Source organism: Neomonachus schauinslandi, chromosome 15 (assembly GCF_002201575.2).
Source record: "Neomonachus schauinslandi chromosome 15, ASM220157v2, whole genome shotgun sequence".
Lineage (NCBI taxonomy): Eukaryota > Metazoa > Chordata > Mammalia > Carnivora > Phocidae > Neomonachus > Neomonachus schauinslandi.
This window is the reverse complement of record NC_058417.1, coordinates 28532882-28551981: the sequence shown is the minus strand read 5'-3', so window position 1 is coordinate 28551981 and position 19100 is coordinate 28532882. Positions and strand designations below refer to the sequence as shown.

At 42.8% G+C, this 19100-nt stretch overlaps 1 long non-coding RNA gene across 1 annotated transcript; it reads right to left on the bottom strand.

Moving 5' to 3' along the window:
* Nucleotides 1-7945: 7945 nt before the first annotated feature.
* LOC123326744 lies at nt 7946-19093 on the bottom strand. Its single transcript, XR_006541292.1, has 3 exons — nt 18758-19093; nt 17824-18015; nt 7946-8174 (listed from the first exon to the last, which is right to left on the bottom strand). It is a non-coding gene; the product is annotated as an uncharacterized LOC123326744 (long non-coding RNA).
* Between the last annotated feature and the right edge of the window lie 7 nt (nt 19094-19100).

Here is a 19100-nt window from a genome sequence, read left to right as displayed (position 1 = left end):
TGCAGTGGCCTGACCAAAGATGTTTATTGTGTATATGTGTGTGTAAATATACACTTACACATACATGTAGATATATATGAGCATGTGTCTACTCCTCCCTTTTAAAACCAAGGATAGCATATTATGTGCATACTGCTCTACCTCGCCTTTTATTTCCATTTAATAGACCTTGATACTTATTTCTTACCAGTTTGTAAATGTCCTCAATTCTTTTTGATGGTGGTGATGCCGACAAGGAGGGTGGTAGTGGTGGTCACCTATGGAGTTTTGTGTGTGTGCTGGGCATTATCCCAAGTACTCTGCATGTATCACTCCTATAGCATTCACACCAAGCCCAGGACATAGGCATAGAGGGCTTGTGACCCAAAGTCACAGCTGATATGTCCTCACCCTCTGAGGTTACAAAGGAATTCTCCCCTGATTCCTTCTAGTTTTGGTATGGGGTTGTGTTTCACATTTACATTCCTTTTCCATTTGGAGTTCTTCCTGGTATAAAGATGAGATCAGGAGCCAGCTCCATTTTCCCCTGATGGCTCCAGTTCTTCCCAGCACGGTTTCCCTGCTGTTTCCAGATGCCACCTTTCCCACACATGAAAGTCTTGAATGATGTGGGCCTATTTCTGGACTTTCTATCTGTTCCATTGTCTGTCTGTGTAGTCAAGTGCCGGCGCCATGCTGTTTTAATTCTTGAGGTTTTATAATTTGTGTTACTATCTCGTAGGATTTTATCTTCCTATTACCTTCCTTTCTCAGAGCTAAACTGGATATTCTTGACTTCCTAATTTTTCCACATTCATTTTATTTGTTGTTGTGGTAAAATAGACATGACACAAAGTGTACCATTTAACCATTTTTAAGTGTACAACTCAGTGATGTTAAATATATTCACATTATTGTGCTATCATCATTATTATTTCTGGAACTTATTTTTAATCCATTTCCAGAACTTTTTAATCATCCCACACTGAAACTCTGTACCCATTTAACAATAACTCCTGTTCACCCCACCCCTCAGACCTTGGCAACACCCATTCTACTTTGTGTCCTATGAATCTGACTATTCTAAGTAGCTCCTATCAGTGGGCTTATGCCGTATTTGTCCTTTTGTGTCTGGCTTCTTCCACTTCGCATAATGTCCTCAAGGTTCATCCACACTGTAGTCTGTGTCACTTCTTCATTGCTTTTCATAGACGCATAATATTCCATTGGATGTATGTGCCCCATTTTGTGTATCCATGCATCTGTTGATGGACACGGGATTGTCTCCACCCTTGGGCTGTTGTGGATAGTGCTGCTGTGAGCAGGGGTGTGCTCCACACTGATTTCTAGAATCAGTTTGTTCAGCCCATCCTTCTGTTGCTTTTATAATTACTCGCTACCCCAAATCCCCTCATACACACAGTTTCCAACAGTCACTTATACTTCGTTCAATCACAACATGTCCCAGATGTGTTTTTGGACTCCTCTTCTATCACTGCAGGGTGGATGGCTTGTGCTTCTGCTTGCCCAGCATCCCCCCTTTCCTCTTCTTCTCCGGAAAGCTGTGAAACTGCTCTTCACTCTTCTCTGCTCTGAGTCCAAGACTCCAGCTCCTGGCTTCTGGGATCTGTTCTGAGGGACTTCGCTGGAACTTTTGGTAATAAATTGCTCTTCTTGCACTTCTTGTAGACCCCACCCTCCTCCAGCCTAATAATGGAGCTCCTGGGCATTCCCAAATATACCCTGGCTTTCCTGCCTCTGGAAAGCCCTTCTGGCTAGCCACCTCCAGCGCTGGCCCCTCTTGGAAGCCTTTTTGCTTCTCCCTTTTCTGTAACTTTGGGGCTGCTGGCCTCCTTCCCTTGCCACTTACACCTTCCATCTTGTCAAAGAGCCACTGCTTGGGCACCGTCCCTGCCTCTCACCCCTCCATCACCCACTGCAGGTGGCACAATGTTTTTTGCATAGTAGCTGCTGATTTGAATTGTGTTAAACCAAGATCATCTTCCTCTGCATGCTTGGGTTCAAGTAAAGCACCCAAAGCCCTCCTATGGGAGGACCTCAGGGAATTGCTCCCGACATCATCCTGTTGGGGACCTATGATGTCTGGGCATAGCCTACTTCCCCTTAAGGTCCAGCTGTCCAGGTCCTGATCCTGGTCCCCTACAGGGTCCTATGTGTCCTGGGTCCCTGTGCCTGAGTCACCACCTTCCCAGGTCAACTCTGTGATGGGTTCTGAACAGCAGGAGGCGGGTGGGCTGCAAATATGATCCAATTCATGCCTGGCTCACTGCGAGGTGGGCTCTCTGCCCTTCAGGCCATGGTTCTCATCCTGAAAAGTTCTCTGCAGCCTGATTTTTTGTGAACGTGTGTATGTTTGTGTGTTTCATTACATTTCGTCTGCATCTTAATTGCTTCTTTCTCTTTATTTCTGAACATTTAAAATTCACTTATTCAACAAATGTTTACTGGGTACTTCTGTGCTGGGCATGTGCAGTGAATGAGATAGACAGGGTTTCTACCCTCATGGATGGGGGGGAGGGAGCCAGCAATTAGCAAGGAATCAGAAATTAGCACAATAATTTCAAAGAGTGAGAAGGGCAAAGAAGAGAAACTAGGATAACGTGCTAGAAAAGGATTTGGGGATGCTGGAGAACATTTTGGATTTGGGTGTTTCTTCTTCCCTTTTGAGATCCAGCTTCCATGCTGTTAGGAAGCCCATGCGGCCACATGGAAAGATGGAAATAGAGGCTAATTGAGGCTCTCAGCTGGGCTCCCAGCAGGAAATAAATACGGCAATGAACTAGAAAGCAATGGATGAGGAGGTGACTTTAGAGAGGTTGAACAGAAAAGGCATTTGTGAGGAGGTGGTATTTGAACAAAGATTTGGAAAGTAATAGGGATATGTCCATTCAGTGAGTGGAGAAAGAACATTCCAAGCAGGATGAACAGCATATGCAAAGGGCCTCAGGAGCGAAAGTCATTCATTTTGTTTGGGAAATGGTAGGGGATGATGGCATGATATAGATTGGAAAAGCAGGCCAGAATCAGATCACATAGGATTTTTTAGGCCATACAAAGGGGTTGGGTGCAGTGGGAAGCCACTGGAGGGATCGGATTTGCATCCTATAGAGACCTCTCTGGCTACTCCAAGGGAAGTCCCAGAGGGTAAGATTGAGGTAGAACTCATCTATAAGGTGGATTCCCTTTGCAAAAATTTAGCCTGTGAAAGAAGCCAACATAGAAAAAGATACATTGGACATGATACAGATGGGGAAGCTCAAGTCCAGAGAAGTCAAATGATGTGAGCGATTGTAGGAACAGATGCAGGAGTCCATGAAGGACTCATGACGTAGATCAAGGAGACTGGGGGATGCAAAGCAAAGGGCGCATTTACTTTAATTCCCCCAATTTTGCTTCAGTCACCAGTTTGGTAAGAAAAGAATTTCAACCATCTGTAAGTAATCCAAAAGCCTTACTAACCTGCCTACCCACCCACCACCACCACCCCTCCCAAAAAAGAGAAAAGAAAAAAAGAAGCCAACCCCAGAGCTTGTACGCCTGTATTCTCCACAATCATTTCTCTGTATTACAGCTCTTGTCATCTTGCATTATACATGAATAACTAATCAACCAAACACAAACCCACTGATGAAAAAACGCATGTTGGATCTAGGATGTGAGTAGGGTAAAGAGTAATATTAATTTCACTGGTAAATAACAAAATGGGAGCACACGTGAGGGATGTTAGGCCAAGAATTGTTTCTGAACACTTCTAGGAAAGGAAACTTCCCAAGGGACACGGGGAAGAGGAAGACTAGGATCAGGTTCACCATATTGGAATGTACTGCCGCCATCTTTTCTTCTTCTCACTTTCATAAGCATAAGAAACATCATGGGTCAACCAACTGGCCATTTTTTTTTTTTTAAGATTTTATTTATTTATCTGAGAGAGAGAGAGTGAGAGAGCACAAGAGCGGGGAGCGGGAGAGGGAGAAGCAGACTCCCCGCTGAGCAGGGAGCCCGATGCGGGACTCGATCCAGGGACTCCAGGATCATGACCTGAGCCGAAGGCAGTCGCTTAACCAACTGAGCCACCCAGGTGCCCCCAACTGGCCATTTAAACCACTGTCTGCCTTACCCCGCTGAACAATTTGTGTAATAATCTTCTGCTCTTCGCTGATGAATGTATACGTGTTACTCTTAACTCACCAGTCACTACTGAAGTGGGCTCCAACAAAATCTTATGCTTTTCCAACTTCCATAGTGCATAGCACCATGCTAAGTGTGCAGTAGGTGTCCAATAAATGCATCCTGCCACAAACGTCCTAAATGAAGTCCGTCTCTGCCTCCAGCATTTCCCCAAAAGGTGTTTCTTGACCACTAAGGATGAAACGCCTAACCTCCACATCCAGGGAGTGGTCTGGAAATATTTCAACTTTTCTCCTCTTCCTCCTGGATTTCTTGGTGGTGCCTGACAGTGTAGAGACCTTTCAACAGTCTTTCATGACTCTGAAATTTTCCAGTTCTAATCTTTCCTCACTCATGGACTCTCCTCCTCTCTGGCCTCCAGCAGTTTTTTCCCTTTGCACTTACAAGTACATATGCCCTGAAGACTTTGTTTTTCTCTCTTGTCATTCTTTCCTGATAAGATATTAATTACATCTCATTGCAAATCAGTGCATGTATCTATTATCATCTGTCATGTTATATGCAAGATGCCTGCTGATGGGCCTGTGTCTCCAACACAGACTAGACTCCAAGCTCCTGTTGGTGCCTAGTGCCCGGCCGGGAGTTGGCAGCAAGGAGATGCTCAGTATACAAGCCCCGCTGAGCAGACTGCCCTTCAAACTATGCTTGCAGGTAGGTCGGGGGGAGAGCAGTATCCCCATTATATGGAAAGGGCACCCCATCAGGCTCAGGGAGGCTAAGTAAACACTGAAAGCCCGATTCTCAGTCCTAGCTCCTGAGATTCTGTCTTCAATGCAATACGCATTCCGATTTCGCCAGTTGTAAAAGGACTGTCAAGCTAATCTCGGTGCTGTCTAAATACTGGCAATCCAGTCCTTTTCATGCTCTTCTGAACAGGCTCGAATTTGCCAGTGCCTCTCTTAAAATATAGCCTGCAGGACTGAGCATAAAGCTGCATGTGGCCTGACCTGCCAGCACGCACTGGGATTACGGCCTCCCTCCTTCCACACTCTGCCGTTCTATTAATAGAGCCTGAGATTGCATTAGGGTTCTCAACAGCCTCCCTGCGAAGTAGGTTCACATCAAGCTTGTGATCAGCTAACCCCCTGGGTCTTCCTCATGAACGCCTTCTGTCAAGCCAGACCTCCCCATCAGCCACTTGGGCAATTGATTTTTTGAATGTTCATGATTATCTGTGATCCAGACTAGAAGATACAAAGCCGGGGCTCGCCCTCCTCTCTTATGTGGCATCTGCTGAGTGGGTGATGGGGTCTTGGGGCCTGCTCAAACCCAGAGGCGTGGCCATCCACTGCTGGGGGGCCTCCAGCATCATCGGGTCCACAGAAGCAAGAGGATGGTGACAGAATTAATTTCCTGGCTCACTTCAAATTATTCTTACGTTCATTCATTCTCCGCTTGGGTGATGGTCCTTTCTTCATCTTGTTCTAATTCTGGGTGTTTATATGCAGAGCCTCTTCTTCCACCCATGGGCACAGCCACACTTTTGTTTCTTATGCCCTCTCCAAATGGTGTTATTTTTAGCATGAGTGTCTTACTCAGCAATTCGCTGTAAAGTCTGTCCTCTATTGTCCTCACTCCTGATCTTTTCTCTGATTCCTTTCTTCCCTCTGTCACTGTGTGTCCATACCACGCGTAGCTACATAGATGTGATTTTGGCCTATTTGAACCCCCTTCGGAGGTTACAGTGCTTTCTCCCTTTCCTACCCTTCCCTCCATTTGTTTTTCAGCCACTTGGAACTGGTAACTGTATAAATTGCAGTGCGGGGCTATCATCGTGGGCCTCGGTTTCAACTTCAGGAAACCTCAGGATCTGTGGGGCTTGGGTCTCACAATTTGACGGCAGGGCCCGGGAGCTCTGGCATCTGGGGCCAGGAGGCGAGAGGCAGCTTCTCTCTCCTCCGCCAGCAGAGGGAACTGAAACGCGTGGGCGCAAGAAGGCGTTCCCCAGAGCCACCAGAAGAGGGCGTCATACCCACGGTCCTCCAAAGTTGGAATTCCTCACACAGAAGCAGATCCGGTCCCGTTGGCCTCCTGAAGACCCAGAGATATGACGGGATGACACTACAGCCATGCTTCCTATTGCTGTTTTGGCCACCTCTAATACTGGGTAAATGGGAAACAGCTAAGGATTTTGAAGAAGTGGACCCAACATTTGTCCAAACTAACGGGTCGTTTTGTGGGTCGAGCTGGGAGCTGGTTGCTGGCGACCTGGCAAGCTGATGGGGCTCGGACGCTAGACGGTGAAAGCCTAGGGGAATGTTTGGAGGTCCCAGACATAACTGCGGTGTGTGTGAGGGGGCCTGGGTGGAGCGGCCCCTGCACGTTTCCAGCTGTGACACCGAGGTTTCTGTTCGGCAAGGCAGAGCGCGGTGGGGATGGGGCAAGTGCCCAAATGGGTGCAGAGGTGTAAGGGAAGGTGACCGCGGCACCGAGTCAACCATTTCCAGGTGGAGTTGAAAGGCAGAGCCATTTTCTCCTGCAGGCCCCGGCACCTTTCATCAAGACCAAATTGGTAACTGATTAAAAAAAAAGAAGAAATGGAAGATTATGCCCAAGAGGCCAGAGGAGAAAATGGCTTCCAGGTGGAAAGGACCACCGCTCTACTAACACCACCGAGGGTTCAGGGAGCCCGCTGTTCTCCCACCCCCCTGGGCAGCGCTGGGCGCCCGCCAGGTCTAGCAGGCAAAGGGCTCCCTAACTGCCAAGCAGAGGAGACGCTTAATAAAATATTTACCTACACGTATAAGAATAATGATGACTGAATGACAAATGGCAGTTAAACAGTTTTCAGCTGCAGGGGAGAGCAGCTCTGGGATATTGTCAGTGAAAACAGGAACTTTCTGTTTAATTCCAGAGGCTTCTCTCCTGTGCCTGCCACACCCACACTCACCTAAGGGAGCCATGGTCAGGGAGGGGGCTCACCAGCATGGCACAGGGTGTCCCCTGCAGGGAGCTACCACCCAGAGGGGCTGGAGCCAGCCTCACACCCAACCTCAAGCTACTGACCACCTCTTACAACTCCTGAAGAATAAAGATGTTCTAGCTTCTGTCCGCCACCGCACCTAGAAGGATCCTCACTGCGGTCACTCCATAAAAGACGTTCACATTTATTAGGAGTCTTTTTCTCACTCAGCTAAACTTGTAAGCAGCATTTGCCCTGGTTGGGTGTGATCATTTTGAGTTGGAACAAGGAACGTGGAAGGCAGAGGGGACAAAAAAGAGCAAAAGTCTTCAACCACCCCACTCAATTTCTAGCTGTGTCCTATGGGAACATGGAAAGAAAAAAAGGAAAAATTTTGGCTAAATATGTCCCCCCTCCCCCAATTAGGGAGCTTTTTTTTTGCATTTCCCTCTCCGGTCTGGGAAAGAAATAACAAAGCGAAGCAAATTTTCTCCATCGTTTAAATAGACTTTTATGTCTCTAAGTATATCAGACAATGTTGGGAGTAAATTACACATAAAGATATTTATATGTTAGATAAGTAAAGAGTGTTTGAAAAATACAGTTTCGCTTTCAGCCTCACACCCTCTGCCTTTGTTCATGTTCTTCCCAGATATTTTATATCTCCAGTTACGACTGTTAGAAAGATACCATCTTGGCTTTCCCGTTTTACACAGATCTAGAAGGACCAACCAAAGAAAGGTCTGTATGCACCTGCATATTTTCATTTTCTTGGAAGAAAACAAACTAGCTTTGAATTTAAGAGCATGCTCAGAAGTTGTAATTCTTGAGGAAAGAAGCTATTTATTTATTGAAGGGAAATACAAAGGGCCCATTACTTTCAGACATGAAATTTATACTTGGTGAAATTTTCATGACTAAAAACTCATTTCACTAAATAGTTTCTGGTAAAAATATGGTTTGCTTTTTTGGTGCAAAGTCTGCCATGTCTATTCTTAAGAGTAGGCTTGTAAGAGACTACGAGAGATGAAGTGAACATACTCTTTAATCAGAGAGGCACTTGGCTTGGCAGTGAAATGCAATCCTGAAAAATAAACAAAGTACCTTGTGTGAAAAAGAGCAAGTTTAAATTAATCTTGCTTTTCCAATTTGAAAACATGCTCACGGTTGTTAGCCACTGAGTCAAGACATTTAAATCATATATATACTTTTATATCTTGACAATGACCTTTTATAAGTGTGCAGTGGGGATAAGATGATGAGCAAAGCGATGCCCCAGAAAGAGCATTTTAGGTAACTGAACATGAAATGTGTTGCAATCTGATAACATTAATAATACACAATCACTACTTTATATCTAATATGCAGTTCATTTGGCCAGAGTCTAACTAAAACGCTCTATAAATGTTAGCATATGAATCCTGGTGCAAGCCTATAAAGTAAGCAGCTCTATTTTAGTGCGTTTTGAAGTATCTCTGTATTTGTTATCTATTCTGGATAACAAATTATCCCGATTTAGTAGCTTCAGACAACAAGTCTTTACTATCTCACACAGTATCTGAGGGTCAGGAATTGGGAATGGCTTAGTTGGGAGGTTCTGGCTCAAAGTCTCTCATGAAGTTGCAGTCAAGGCATAGGCCAGGGTAGCAGTCATCTGAAGGCGTGACCGGGGCTGGCGGATCTGCCTTCAATGTGTCTAGTTCACAATCCTGGCAAGATCGCGTTGCCGGCAGCAAACCTCAGTTCTCCATGTGGGCCTCTCCATTGCGCTACTTAATCGTCTTCATGATATGGCAGCTGGTTTCCCCCAGAGCAAGTGATCCGAGAGAGAGCAAGGTGGAAGCCATGATGCCTTGTGTGACCTAGCCTTGGAATTCACCCACTGTCATTTCCCTCACATGCTGTTCATTAGAAACCAGTCACCAAGGATGGCAGGCACTCAGGGGGAGGGGAACCAGGCTCCACTTCTTAGAAGAGTATTAAAGAAGTTGTGGTCATATTTTAAAACCACCATGACCCCCTATTTACAGATGGGGCAGTTGAGATGGATGGTGGCTGATCAGCTCAAGGTCACCAAGCTGCTACTATGACCCTACATGCCAGGTGGCAGGCTGTTTTATTTTCTCTCCGCTGTGCCAAAGCAAAACAAAGCAAAACAGAAAATGCCACATGCCTGACGTCACTGCACACAAATTCAAAAACTGTCTCTTTAAAATGGCCAAGATCGTCTAAAAGCAGTAGTGGGCTTTATGTTTGGAAGTGGATGAAAAAGACATTAGACTGGAAGGTAGGAGTCAGCATCCTCTGAATCAGCTCTGTGACTTTGTGAAGAAAACACTTCTCTCGGGGATGGTTTCCTCCTTTGTAAAACAAGATGGGTTCGCTAAATGGTTTCCAGACTTAGTTGCCCATCACAGTCCTCGGGGGAATGAAAGACTCACTGGCCTTATAATCTCCAGGAATCTTTTTTTAAAATTTCTTTTTAGAGAGAGAGAGAGAGAGTGCACACGCATGCACGTGTGCTCATGTGCATGTGGCGGGGGGGGGGGCGGGAAGGACAGAGGGAAGGGGAGAGAATCTTAAGCAGGCTACATGCCCAGCACAGAGCCCAATGCGGGGCTTGATCTCATGACCCTGAGACCATGACCTGAGCCAAAATCAAGAGCTGGACGTTTAACCGACTGTGCTACCCAGGTCTCCCCAATAATCTCCAGGAATCTTTATAATTAAAAGGCCCTTGGGAGTCAGATGGACAGTTAAGCATATGCATATGCTGAGCTAGATTACTTCTCATGCTTCCTGCTCAAACATTATTTGAATGCCTCCGTCTGACTGCATGTACCCAGGAAAATCAATGGTGCTCAAGCCTGCAATCATCAGGGAAATGTCAGAAAAATATGATGCCTGGGGCCCCTCCCCAGGCAAAATAAATCCGACATTCTGGGGTAGAGCCCAGGGATCATTATGGCTTGCTCGTTTTCATCAGTATGTTTTAAATAATTGTGTTTAGCCTCGGTTGCACATTAGAATCACTTGGGAAGTTTTAAAAAAGACCCCTGCCCAGGTGGTCTCCCAACCATTTAAATCAGAATCTTGTGGATGGAGCCAAGCATCTGTGCTTTTTCAAGTTTCCAGGTGACTAGAATGGATAGCTGCACTGACCTATGTTTGCCTCATTTGAGATAATGCCAATGCCACCTCACCCATAAAAAATTGTTCACAAGTTCAACTATACTTCAATTTAAAATAAAAATTAAAAAAAAGATTATTCAGAAGAGAAATTACTCAGAAATCTTAGGTGCCACAGTACTCTAAGAAAAAAATGCATTTGCAATGGAAGACATTAAACATTTGAAATGGAAGTGAATTCCATTTCTGGCAATATGGCAGATGAAATAATTTTAATCATCCTCCCACTATAGCCCATCTCTAAACACTGGTCAAAATGCAATAAACACCCACTGCAATGAGCTCATGAGACAGTAAGGACAGGCCCCCGGTGCCAGAAGCATGAGGGAAATGGCAGTTAGTATTGTGAGCAAGTAAGCAGAGATGGAGCTGGTCTTGGGCAAATCCACACAGGAAGGAGACTGTGGCTTGGGCCCATTCAAAGCGAGAAGGTGGTACTGAGATCCCCACTTTAAACTGGAACCCTCAAAAGGATGAATCGTTTTAGAAATAATTCACTGGGAAAAAAATCTCCCTGGGGGCACAGGAAGATAAGAAAATTTCACTGTCTTGTCATGACTTGAAAGTGCAGAAAGAAGTCTTCACTGAGAATTTGGGACTATAGCCCAGACTTCATGTAAATTTGGGGCTGGAATTTACCCTATCTGTACGATCCAGGAATCAGGAACCCCAAAACTGAAAAGCAAAGATAAAGATACAGACCCTACTCCAAACGACAAAATATACATGGATGTAATCCACCATAATGAAAATGGAATAGATACAAGTGTCCCAAGAACCTCAGGAAACAGAACTATCAGACTTATAAAGTACATAAGTTTAAAATTATGAAAGACATAAAAGAACATTTGGACCATGAGAAAATAACAGTATTTTAAAAAGGTAGATTTGAAAGAGAACTAAGTAGAACCTCTGGAAATGACATATATAGCCACTGAAATGAAAAGCTCAGTGGATGAGTTACACAGCAGATGAACCATCGCTGAAGAAAAAAACTGAAGAAATTGCCCAGGAAGCATCACAGAGAGACGAAGTGAAGGAAAGTCTGAGAGAAAGGTTCAGGGTATGTTGCCTAGAAAGAGATGGTCCATTATATACCTAGTACAGGTACCAGAAGGAGAACAGAGAGAGAATGTAGGGGACGCAGGATTTATACAGTGACCGTTTCCAAATTTGATAAGAAAACATCAACCCTGGGGCACCTGGGTGGCTCATATGGTTAAGCGTCTGCCTTCGGCTCAGGTCGTGATCCCAGGGTCCTGGGATCGAGCCCCACATCGGGCTCCCTGCTTCGTGGAGAGCCTGCTTCTCCCTCTCCCTGTCCCTCTCGCCCTGCTTGTGTTCCCTCTCTCGCTGTGTCTCTCTCTGTCAAATAAATAAAATATTAAAAAAAAAAAAAAAAAGAAAACATCAACCCTGAGATTTTGGATGTACAATGAATCTTGAACCAGGTAAATAAAAAGAAATTCGCATCTGAACACGGCATGGTAAGACCGCAGGGAGCCAAAGGCAAAGAGAAAATCTTAAAACCAGAAAGAAAAGCCAGATTCCCTACAAAGGAATGACAGCAAACGTCTCAACAATAGAGAAACAACAAAATGTGTCTTGAGGGTAAAATAAACTTTCAGTCTAGATTCTCTCCCCAGAGAAATCATCATTCAAGGATGAGAGTGCAGTCAAACCATTTTATATTAATGGAGAAAGCAGGTCACTCACATAACCTCCCTGAAAGTGATACTAAAGGGTATGTTTCAAGGAAAAGGGCTGGTAATTAGAAAAAAGGAATGGTAGGCCAGAAACAAAGGTGAAGAAATGGGTAAACATGGGCAAATCTACATAAGACCTGCATAAAACTAAAGTGACAACAGTGATTAAATTCAGGGGTATTAAAAGCAGGTGGGGTCTCAAATAACAAGCAACAGTAACATGTACGAGGAAGGATATAATTGAAGTAGAATCATTCTTAGCTTATTGTATAGTTGTAGTGGGGTTGGATCAAGTGCATATGTTGAAAATTCTAAAATAACCACTAAAAGAATAGAAATAGAATTTACAATTCTAAATTAAGAGGAAAGGGGGACAAAGAATTCTTGGTCAATTTAATAGAAAAGAAGAAAAGAAGTAAACAAAAACTTAAGAGAAAGCAAATAAGCAAAAGGTGCAAAATGAGACTGAAGGCATCAATTCTAAAACATCAGTAATCGGTAGATCAACAGGTTCTCTTACATGTTGCTAGTGGGAGCACAAATTGAAACAACACTTTGGAAAACTGCTTAGCATTATCTTGTACATACCTTATGACCCAGTCATCACTCCAAAGAAAAATTCTTGCCCACAAAGCACCAGAGGACAAGAATGTTCATTATAGCGCTGCTCATAACAGCAAAATATTGCAACAACCCAAAGTCCTGTGACAGAAAAATGGACAAAATAAACCGTGGCAGCGGTACCCAACAGAGTATTATACAGTCAGGAATAAGAATGAACTACAACCAGGGCACCTGGGTGGCTCAGTCGTTAAGTGTCTGCCTTCTGCTCAGGTCATGATCTCAGGGTCCTGGGATTGAGTCCCGCATCGGGCTCCCTGCTCAATGGGGAATCTGCTTCTCCCTCTCCCTCTGTGTGTGCATGCTCGCTCTCTCTAGCTCTCTCAAATAAATAAATCTTTAAAAAAAAAAAAAAAGAATGAACTATAACCAGATGTAATAATCTAGCTGAATCATAATAACAGGATATTGGGTAAAAAATATAAACCTCAGAAATTTTTCATAATAACTTAAAAAAAGTGTGATAAAAATTTGATAAAAATTTTTAAGAAGCAAAAGAATAATAAACTCAAGATTGAGATTAGTGGTTACTTCAGATGGAAGAAGATGGGGAGAAGCATATAGGTAGTTGTAAGTCATTGTTACTGCTTTTGTTCTTTAATTGAATAACAGGTTTACAGGTGTTCATGATATCAAAAAACAAAATAAAATAAGGCCATGAATATACCCAGTGATGACAGTGTGTTAATCCCAGAGATTGTGGTTAATGTATTTTTGCACCCCAAGTTTCATTAAAAACATCACATTAAATATAAATGGACAAAACTTACTAGTCAAATAAATAAGTGAACAAGATCCAGCTATATGCTGTCTATAAGAGACTCACCTAAAACTTAAAGACATAGAAAGGTTGAAAGTAAAGGATGGAAAAAGATATGCCAAGCAAATGCTAATCAGAAGTTGGAATAGTTATATATTTTTCACAGGCAAAGCAGACTTTAAAGCCAGAAGTACTAGGGTTAAAGATCATTTCTGTATAGTTGATCCTTGAACCATGCAGGGGTTAGGGATGATGACCCCCTGAGCAGTTGAAAATCTGCGTATGACTTTCAACTCCCCCAAAACTTAACAATCAATAGCCTATTGTGACTGGAAGACATAAACAGTCAATTAATACATATTTTGTATATGTATTATATACCATATTCTCACAATAAATAACATAACAATTACGTATTTTGTATGTTATATGTATTATATATGGCATTTTTACAATAGATAACAAAGTTGATTAACACATACTTTGTATGTTATATGTATTATATACTGTATTCTCACAATAAAGTAAGTTAGAGAAAAGAAAACGTTATTAAGAAAATAACAAAGAAGAGAAAATATACAGTAATTTTACAGTACTGAACCATCTTTATTGAAGAAAGTCTGTATATAAGCAGACCCGCACAGTTCAAACCTGTGTTGTTCAAGGGTCAACCATATATATTAAAGAAACAATTCACTGTGAAAACAGTATATCTAAGCTTGCATGTACCTAGTAACATAGCTTGAAAATATATAAAGCAAAAAGTAAGACAAATAAAGTGTAAAAAACAGAAAAATGCACAGCCATAGTAGAAGATATTAACAGCCCTTTTTGACATGCCTTATCACATACTTTTAAAATATAGAAAAAATAAAATTTGAGAGATTTTTAGGAAAAATTGGCAAATTCAATCATATAAGGAGATTCTGATATACTACTATAAAAAGTGATAGATCAAACAGACAAAACATTAGTAAGGCTACAGAAAATCTGGGTAACATAATTAAGAAGCTTGATTTAATAGGTCTATATAGTATGCTACACTTACCAATTAAGGCATACCCATTCTGTTTGTTTTTTTTTTTAAAGTAAGCTCTATGCCCAACATGGGGTTTGAACTCTCGACCCCAAGATCAAGAGTTGCATGCTCCACCAACTGAGCCAGACACATGGAATATTCTTTTCAAAGCCACATGGAATATTTATAAAAATAGACCATTTGGCAAAGCAAGTCTCAACAAATAACAAGAATCTCTTTTATATAGACCACCTTCTCTGACCCTCATTCAATTACCTTAGATATAAATAACTAAAAATCAAAACAAAAAAACTTATGTTTAGAAATAAAAAGATACACATGTATTGAGCCAAAGAAGAAATCATATTTGAAATCTATTCTTTCCCTGGGATAATAATAAAAATTCTCTCTATCTTGTGGAATGTAGTTTGAGTGGTATTCAGAGTGAAATCCATAGTCTTCTATGTTACAATCAGAAAACAGAAGGCTGAAAATTAATTACTTAAGCCACCTATTAAAAAAAAATGTTTAGGGACGCCTGGGTGGCTCAGTCGGTTAAGCGTCTGCCTTCAGCTCAGGTCATGATCCCAGGGTCCTGGGATCGAGTCCCGCATCAGGCTTCCTGCTCCGCGGGGAGCCTGCTTCTCCCTCTGCCTCTGCCTCTCTCTCTCTATCTCTCATGAATAAATAAATAAAATCTTTAAAAAATGTTTAAACATCAAGAGAATAAACACAAAGAGAGCAGGAGAAAATAATACAAGACATATATTAACAGTACACATTATGTATTATATTCTTCCATGTGCTATATATTCTTAGTTATATGGTGTATATGCTCTTATTCTTATATACAAGAATATAAGATATATAATAATATATAAAAATAAAAATTAACAAAACCAAAAAATAGTGTTAACCAAATTAAAACCTGATTCTTTGAAAACACTAGTAGAAAGAAGAAATATTAGTTAAATAAAGGGAGATCTCTGGCACCACTGATCCAGAAAAGAGAAAACACATATACAATAATACTAGGAATGAATAAATGAACATGATGGATAGTTGCAGCAGAGATTAAAATATATTAAGAGGAAATTATCAACAGCATTTTGTTAATACATTTGGAAACCTAGTCGCTATGAATAATTTCCTTGAAAAATATAATGTGTAAGAACTGACTCAAGAAAAATATAAAACTCAAAGAGATCCATAGCCACTAAAGAAATGGAATCAGTAGTTAAAAACCAACCTAGGAAATGCTTATCCCATACCCAGACATTTTACCGGAAAGTTCTACCAAACATTCAAGGAACACATAATTCCAATTTTATACACACTGTTCCAGAAAATGAAAAAAGAAGGAACATTTACTAGTTCATTTTATGAGGCCAGTATAACCAGACAAAGGCAATACAAAAAGGGAAAATTGCAGCCAATTTGACTTATGGACATGGATACAATAAATCCTACCATTAAATTAGATGTTGACCTTCATTCATTCATTCAACCTTTCATTTGTTCAACAAATATTTATTGAGTGTCAACCATGCACTAATAGGCACTGTGCTAATATGTGGAGGGCAGAGCTTATGGTTTGGTGGAGGAGATGAGCAACAAAGCAAATGACTGCACAGGGTAAGGTACATAGAGGACATTCTGGTAAGATAACAGTGCCTTCCAAGAGGGATTTGACCCGGTCAGAGAAAGCTTTCCAGGTACATTAATGGAGTAAGAAATGGTGTGGGAAGAATGCTTAGAAGGTTATCGCAGGGGCTCAAGTGGGAAATGTGGGATGCAGCAGCAGGGAAGATGAATTTGAGAGATACTTAGGAAGTGAAACCCACACTCCTTCATGACGGATCACACATGGGAAGATGTCAACCTGGAGAAGGGCCAACCTTGTCTCTAGGATGGCTGGGGTTCTGTTGACCCATATAGTGAAACTTAAAAGAGTTTTAGGTTCAGGGGGAAAATGCATGCGTTTTTGGACATGCATGTTGAGTTTGGGGTACCTCCAGGAAGGTGAAGTGCAGACAGTGAATAGGAAATTAACCAGAGCCTGGAGCTTTGTGGAGAGCTCAGGCCAGAGACTTTAATTTGAGTAGCATTGGCAAGTAGGTAGTATTTAAACCCACGGTTCAAAGGAGCTCATCCAGGGAGGGTGTGTAGCTGGGGAAGAGAATGAACACCAGTATTTAAAAGAAAGGCAGAGGAGGAGTCAGAGTAAAGAGAGAAGAAATGGCTGGAGAGGTAGGAGGAAAACCAAAAGAATGTGGGTATCAAGGATGCCAAGGGAAGAGTGAGTTACATGAAGGGAGTGTCTAACAGTGTCATGGGCAGTAGAGAGGGTAGAAGACTGACATTGCATGCTGCTGGAATTCTGACCTGGGGCTGCATTAAGCGAGTGAGCTGGAGAAGAAATGCATAATAAATAATAAGTCATTCCAAATAACATAGTGCAATAGGGCAGCAAGAGAGAATTTTTTGGGACAATGAAACTCCTCTGCATCTCGGATTCGTTATCATGAAGACAACTCAATCCTATGCATTTGTCAAAAACATAGAATTATATAAGAAGAATAAATATTACACCATATAAATGAAAAATCAATAAGTAAAAACAATGTAGTCATGGAAATATAAGATCAAGCTCTCTCTCCACCAGTGACTTTATAATTGCCACTGCTAGCCCCTCTTGGGGTTTTAATTCTGTTCAGGGTCAGCTTGCATAGGTCTATAACAGGGAACAAGGGCACCCCACTCTTGCCTTGTGAAGGACAGAATAAATATGCATGCAACAGAGCCAAAGGGTAACAGAGTGATGGCCAGAGCCCCTCTTAGGAGCTGACTGACTGGTGGGGGTGGGGTGTAGCCTGGTGAGCTTGGCTCCTCTGGGACCCTGATGAAAAGACCAGAGGGTTGGATCAGGAAAGGCCTTTCTACCTCTGTTGGTCTGTGGTTCTAGTGCAAAACTCCCAAACAAAATCCAATTAGCTCTGTTGTCTGCATTTTGTTATTGAGAATAGTCATAATAGACAATCACCATAATAACAACGGGCTCTTCAACACACGGGGACCCCAGATGATTTTGGAAGCAGCTTGGAGTGATGGGAAAATGCTTGGGTTTGTGGCTTAAAGCTCTAAAGTGCCTTCAAAAAACATCATAGTAAGTGATGATTGGTAATAAGCACAACCCGCATAGGTTTGCAATAAAAAAGAGACTTTTTGGGCGCCTGGGTGGCTCAGTTGGTTAAGCGACTGCCTTCGGCTCAGGTCATGATCCTGGAGTCCCCGGATCGAGTCCCGCATCGGGCTCCCTGCTCAGCGGGGAGTCTGCTTCTCCCTCTGACCCTCCCCCCTCTCATGCTCTATCTCATTCTCTCTCTCAAATAAATAAATAAAATCTTTAAAAAAAAAAAAGACTTTTATACTTACTTACTTCAATCTCTCCTCTCACCCCATCAATCCTATCAGTGAGGAATTATCCCAAATGTAGGAGGCAGGGAGATTAAGAATCTGGTCATCCAAGGCTTTGGCTAGTGTTGGGATTTTCCAAATATTCCACTTTGCCACGACCCACAGTGGATTTGGTATAGTTTTGCTGTTGAATGTATTCCATTGTGTCCTAATCCTATGAAAATTAATGGAAAAGTGTTAATTGGGCATCAATTCATACTTAACATTAATCTGAGTATTTGATGAACCACAACTTTATGTTGCCCCTCATGCCATATTAACTCAATTTATTGTAATAATTTAAAACAATACGGATAATTGTACCCTTACTGTTTTTAATACCCCATAAATTGAATCCAGTCTGAATCTGGCCAGCCTGGAATCGGCTGGAGAAGTGTGCGATGCCTTCGGGAAGCTACCAGCATCCTCTTTTTGGGGTTTCAGGGCGGGGAGGGATGAAACCAGTATTTATTAAGCACCTACTGTGTGCCAGGACCTGTGCAGCACCACACTGCTACCAAGGTGGTAGTGGGTGAGTGTGTCTGAAGCCTTCTGCTACCCTCAACCCCCTCCCCAGATGGGGGTGGGGGTCCTGGGGCTCTTTCAACCTCATGCATGTTACCATCTCGGTATAGAAATTATAAAAATATATAACGAACCGGTTGGAGAGGGGTTTCCTGAAAACAACCACCCTTCCCAGCCATCCCAGAGATGCTTCAAGAGTATTTCTCACTACATACAAAAATTTACTTTGAACCCCAACCATTTGACCTTGACCCCTATAAAGCCCATTTTATTATATTTTTTAAACTCCGTATGATTAACGCGGAAACCCTCTCTTCGGCACTTTCTCACCACTGGAATCGCGTCAGTTTCTCAAAGTTCCAAAATAACCTTTCCCCGGCACGGATTCATACCTCTGCCGGGGAAGGGCGGGGAGCGGCGCAAGACGTGCCGGTGTGGAGCCAGAGCCAGAGAGAACTTCCAGCGCCAAAGGAAAATAAAACTTGTGGCTGCTGTTTGTGCGGGAGGGTCTCCTCAATCCTGAAGCTCCCCGATCCTGGGGGGTCTCGGGGCCCGCCGAAGAGCGCCAGGGTTTGGGTTTGATCCCGACGTCCTTGACCTAAATTTCTGCGCGGTGGCTGGAAAAAGGGCGCAGGGCTGGGCGGGCGGCTGGTGCCATCTCCGGATCCCGGCGGCCGGGGCCGGCGAACTTGAATGGAGAGGCCGAACTAGAGGGGGTGGGGGGCGTCTTCTCCC